The following is a 6,076-nucleotide window of genomic DNA, read 5'->3' on the forward strand; positions in this document are numbered from 1 at the left end:
CGACCGGTGCCCACCGATCGATAGTCGGGCCGTCCTCTCTCTGAAGGAGGACCTCCCTTCCTTCCGCGGCCCCGCAAGATCCGTCCGCCATCTTCTTGCGGGGGCGGGACTTAGCGAGGACGGCAACCACACATGCACGGGTTGGCGACGGCCAACCCGCACATGCACGGATGACGCCAGTTATGCGGCGTCGGCCACGTCATCTATGCGGCGCCCGCCTTTACGCGGGCGACAAGGCCTGGCGCGTGGTAGATGACGGCCCGCCTGATCCCTAGCCCATTTGTCAGGGGCCTGAATCGGTCGGGGATCGGGGGCCGTTTCGCGCCGTCATGAACCTCAACGGCGTTCACGACGACGGCGCGGCCACTTCGGCGCGGGAGTGGAGAATCCTGCCCCTTGTGTCTGCTGATACGCAACGGCATACCCACGTTAAAAGATCTACCTAGAGGAAACCAACACCCACCCCCACACAGACACACAGAGTTTCTTAGATGGACAATCATACTCGTTAGCAAGTGATCGCCAAAGACTCAGTTTTCAGCGAGCAATTCATTAAAAAAATTTTTTGCAAATTTTTTTTTAGAGTACCCAATCATTATTTTTTTCCAATTAAGGGCCAATTTAGCGCGGTCAATCCACCTAACCTGCACAACTTTGGGTTCTGGAGGTGAAACCCTGGCAGACACGGGGAGAATGTGCAAACTCCACACGGAAGGTGACCCGGGATTTGAACCCAGTCCTCAGCGCTGTAGGCAGCAGTAAATAACCACTGTTCCACGTTCTCAGGGAGCGATTCATGATAATTATCTATTTCATATTTTTGTCGGTCAATTTATCAAATGAAACATGTCAAATTGCATATATATGTTGTTTAACTGATAGTTTGAGCACTTTGGTAAAAACAGAAGGCTAGAGAATCTGAAAAAGTCCGAGTTTGGCAAATCCATTCTTTCCAACATATGCACAGTTTGATTTGTCATGAGCACTCCCACATAAGAAATTGCTGTCATCATAAAGGTTTATGGTAGTGATAATTCAGAATTGCAAGTGGGGAATTAGGAGAGTGCAGAAGCAGAGAAGGACTCCTTTACGACAGTCCACAAATAAAGATGCTGGATACTTGATAATTGAAATGTGCTATTCTCGCATTCCGAGCATCCATTCTATCGAAAAACAATTGAATATACCTGGGCCTACTTTCCCCTTATATATGCAGGAGCTTACATAGCTGTTTAAGTAATTTAACTGCTACTTTCTATGACCATTATTTCTGATGCTCCATTATACAACCCACTGATCTCACAGTTTCATGCAGCTTTGAAAAGGTTGTAGTGAAATCATAAAGGAGGCAACTTTTTCCTAAACGTCTTGGTAATTCAGTTAACCCCCAAATATCAGTATCAACTTTAATTAGAAGACAAATGAATAATCAGAAGTAAAATGATCTGAAGACTTCCGGTGACGGCGGGCGGGAGGCAGCCGCTCACTGGAGGGCTCCCGTTCGGGAACGGAATTTTTGAGGTCTTAACGTCCGATCCCAGGGGCAACGGAGGCTGCAAAAGCAGTAAGAAAGCACAGTGAGGTGAAATGTCCAAGTTGGGGAACAAAACAGCTGTGAGAAAAGTGGTTCATGAAAATCTGCCGGGGAGTGGAAAGGTCAGCGCGGGGACAGCAAGGAAAGCGGCGGCTGGGGCACCAGGAGAGGCCGCGTTGCTCACGGCAGAAGAAATGACCAAGGTGATGGCTGTGGAACTTGGAAAAACAGTTCACAAAGCACATGGAAGCGATGAAGAAGGAGATGGGGGCGGTATTGAAAGTGCTGGTGGAGGAGGCGTTTGTCCCGGTGAGGGCGGCGGTATCGAGCGTAGTGGCGGAGGTGCAGGAGCAAGGTGAGACACTGAAGGAAGTGGAAGAGGCATTATCGCAGCACAGTGATCGACTCACCTTGATGGGGAAGGAGCTGCGGAAGGTGATAAGAGACCAACAAGGGTCTGCGAGGCAAAATGGAAGACCTGGAAAACAGATGCAGGCGACAGAATCTGAGAATTGTGGGTCTGCCCGAAGGGGTGGAAGGCCCGAGGCCGACGGAGTATTTTGCCACGATGTTGGCGAAGCTATTGGGGGAGGGGGACGATCCCTCCCGATATGAACTGGATCGGGTTCATCGGTCGTGGAGGCCTATACCAAAGGCGAGTGAGCCACCAAAAGTAGTGACTCTGTGTTTCTGTAGGTACAGCGTGAAGGATAAGGTCCTGTGCTGGGCAAAGCAGAAGTGGGTGGTGCAGTGGGCTGGAGCTGGTATACACATATACCAGGACTTTACGGTGGAGCTGGCGAGGAGACTGGCTGCCTTCAGCTGGGTGAAGAAGGCACTTGTACATCAGCAAGGTGCAGTGCAGCATAGTATATCCAGCTAAGTTGAGGGTGACCTACAAATCCAAGGACATTTGGGACAGCGGAAGAATTTGCGAAGGCAGAAAGACTGTGGCAGAATTGAGAAATGGTTGTGTACTGATGTAGCCTCATGTAAATTTATTTTTTCACTTCGTGTTGGTGTATGTACTAAATGAGCCAACATTGTATGTATTTGGACAAGGGAAGAGATGGGACTTTCATTTGCAATGATGGTTCTTTGGGGCTTGGGTGTGTATGCGGGGGTTGGGTGTGAATGCGGGGGTAGGGTGCTGAAGGGGATTTCTTGGTTTTCCTGGGACCGGGCAAGGGGGAAGGAGACCCGGGCGGGGTCCTCCACGCTGGCTGGTTTAAGCCAGCCAGTGCACGGGAACGAGGTGGGGGGAGGGGCTGCGGCCATTGGAGCCTGGTAGAACAGATTCCGGTGAGTCTTGCCAGGGTGAAAAGTTGGGGGAAGGAACCGAGGTTGGGGGGAGGAGTTTACAAAAGGAAGTGGAGGGGAGAAGTCTGGGAGTGGGGGCAGGGGGGGGGGTGTCTACAATTCATGGATGTCATTCACGGTACTCTTTCGGGGATTGGATGGCATTGAATATTAGGGGGAGGGGTTGGGGGTTGGACTGTATATGTCAATGGTGACCATAGGCAATTCCTGATTCCTTTTTCTTTTTTCCCTCACCTTGGGTTTGTTTTATTTGATGCTTATATTGTCAGGTGGGCCGTTGTTTGGGGTGGTGGGAGGATGGGATCGTTGTTGTTAATAAGGGGATTGACATTGTATTCATTACCGTTTACTGCTTGTTGGTGGGGTGTAAACTCTGAAGAAAATGTGAAAATGGAGAATAAAAATATTTTTTTAATAAAAAGAAGTAAAATGATCCAAGGTCTCTTTTTTGGTGGTCTCGAACTATGGGCAAGGCTGCATTTATTACTCGCCCTTTCTTGGCCTGGGGTTTGGTGGTGGTGAATCTTCTCGTTGATCTGTTAATAGTCCTTGTGATGATAGTGCTCCTATTATGGTGTTAGGTGAAGAATTTCAGGATTTTGACCCAACGACAATGGCGTAATGGCATTTTCTGATTTGAGTCAGGATTTCACTTCTCAGATAACTTTGAGGTGACAATGATCCTGTGACTTTGCTGCTAAGAGGTACAACAGCAGCACTGCTCATAGGACTGGGTGTTGCTGCCAATGTAAGATTTGGAATTTGCTGCAGTGCATCTAGCATACAGTATATACAGATATCATAATGTACCAATCACGGAAGGAACAATTATTGAGCTCAGTACCAGTTGCTGATGAATACTCTTTACTCCTGAATGGAGTTGAACTTCTTTAATGTTGTGAGTGTGTCTATTGTGATGAATGGAGGATTTTAGGAATATTGGCTTCTAAATATTGTGACAATTTAAGGGTTAAAAATCTGGGGTTAGTGTGTTTGACTGCAATGGTCATGTTTTTAAAAAAAAAGGAATTCTGTCTTGTTTGGGTGGGTTTAGCAGCCAGAAGGTGAAATTGAGAAAGGAATGTATTTTTCAGTCCGGGCTAATGGACTGTGGTTTCACTCAGAGTCCCTGTGGAGTTAATGTGCTTTTGTAGCCTGCAGAGATTTTTTTTAAAAATCAGCTTGGGGAGATGGGTTCGTTGCTGGGTGGAGCCCAGGAAATGCAGAGAGGCAGTGAGTTGTTGGGAGCAGCTTTGGGAGAGAGAGGAGCTGACTTCTGATCTGCCTGACCCTGAGTCCACAATTCTCTCTCAGTAGGATAGTTATAAAACAGTTAGGACATGTAAAGCAGAGCAGTCTTGTCTGGGGCCCAAGAAGTAGGTGAACCAGTGTTTTGAAGATATTCAGCCAGAGTCTGAAGGGATTCTAACAGGAGCCAAATTTATTTTATAAAGCAAGTATTACTCTATGCCATGCTAATTTTAAGATTAATTGACAGTTGTATGCTTCTAGTTGTTTAATGAAAAATTGAATAGTAATGTTTAAGGGGTAATTGTAAGATGTTCTTTCTGGGTGTGATGTTAAAGAGTTTAATATTGTATTCATAAAGTTTTGTTTTAAAAATACCAAATCCCTATTTCTTTGTGTAATCACTCCTGGAGCGAATCATTCTTTCCGCAGTCTTACAAATAAATTAAAATATTGAGGTTTTGGTCCAGTTTTAGGCAGCACGGTAGGACAGTGGTTAGCACTGTGGCTTCACAGCACCACGGTCCCAGGTTCGATACCCGGCTTGGATCACTGTCTGTGCGGAGTCTGCACGTTCTCCCCGTGTCTGCCTGGGTTTCCTCCGGGTGCTCCTTTTTCCTCCCACAAATCCCGAAAGACGTGCTGTTAGGTAATTTGGACATTCTGAATTCTCCCTCCATGTACCTGAACATGCGCCAGAATATGGTGACTAGGGGCTTTTCACAGTAACGTCCTTGCAGTGTTAATGTAAGCCTAGTGACAATAAAGATTATTATCCTAGCCACTGTTGGGATCGTAATGCTTTCCAGTCCAATGATGAGTTTATTGCCACATTTCATATTTGTGCCTTAAAGATGGTTGAGCAGGGGCAGTAGGTGAATCACTGGTCACTCTGCTCTGTATCGTGGCCGTGATGTTTTGTTAGTGCTACTACTCAAAGTTTTTAATAGTTTAGTTGGCAATGCTGATTCCATTGAAGGCCAGAGGGAGCATTGTTTTTGCTAGAGTGTTATTGTTATGCATCTTCTTATTTAAATCCATTGTTGATCAATTAATAAGTGCTGGGACGTTAGTAGTTGTTGTTACTTATATATATTTGTATTTAACTCCGTTAGTTCTGATTCTTTTCAGTTACTTTTATTTTGACATTTAACTAGCTGCTGCTGTTTTCGAGTCCATACCACATTTTAAACTTCATTATTTTTATATATTAAAGATGATTAACTTTCACAACACGTTTCAACTACCTTTTTTTTGTGGTCAAGTTACCGCTTCAACTTGGAAATCATTCATGCTGCAGGCTGGCATAGAGTGCTTCATTGTTAGAGGAATTGTGAATGGAGCTGAAGATGTGCAATTAGCTGCAAATTGGCCTGTCCTAACTTCATGAAGCAAGTGAAGATAGTTGGTCATCAAAAGGAGTATATTCAAAAAGTGACATTTTAAAAGTACTTAATGCGGTGGCATGGTGGCGCAGTAAGCGCTGCTGCCTCACGGCGCTGAGGACCCGGGTTCGATCCCGGCCCTGGGTCACTTTCCGTGTGGAACATAGTCTTCAACATAGAACATTACAGTGCAGTACAGGCCCTTCGGCCCTCGATGTTGCGCCGACCTGTGAAACCACTCGAACGCCCATCTACACTATTCCCTTATCGTCCATATGTCTATCCAATGATCATTTGAATGCCCTTAGTGTTGGCGAGTCCACTACTGTTGCAGGCAGGGCATTCCACGCTCTTACTACTCTCTGAGTAAAGAACCTACCTCTGACATCTGTCCTATATCTATCTCCCCTCAATTTAAAGCTATGTCCCCTCGTGCTAGGCATCACCATCCGAGGAAAAAGGCTCTCACTGTCCATCCTATCCAATCCTCTGATCATCTTGTATGCCTCAATTAAGTCACCTCTTAACCTTCTTCTCTCTAACGAAAACAGCCTCAAGTCCCTCAGCCTTTCCTCATAAGATCTTCGCC

Source organism: Scyliorhinus torazame, chromosome 15, assembly GCF_047496885.1.
Source record: "Scyliorhinus torazame isolate Kashiwa2021f chromosome 15, sScyTor2.1, whole genome shotgun sequence".
Taxonomy (NCBI): domain Eukaryota; kingdom Metazoa; phylum Chordata; class Chondrichthyes; order Carcharhiniformes; family Scyliorhinidae; genus Scyliorhinus; species Scyliorhinus torazame.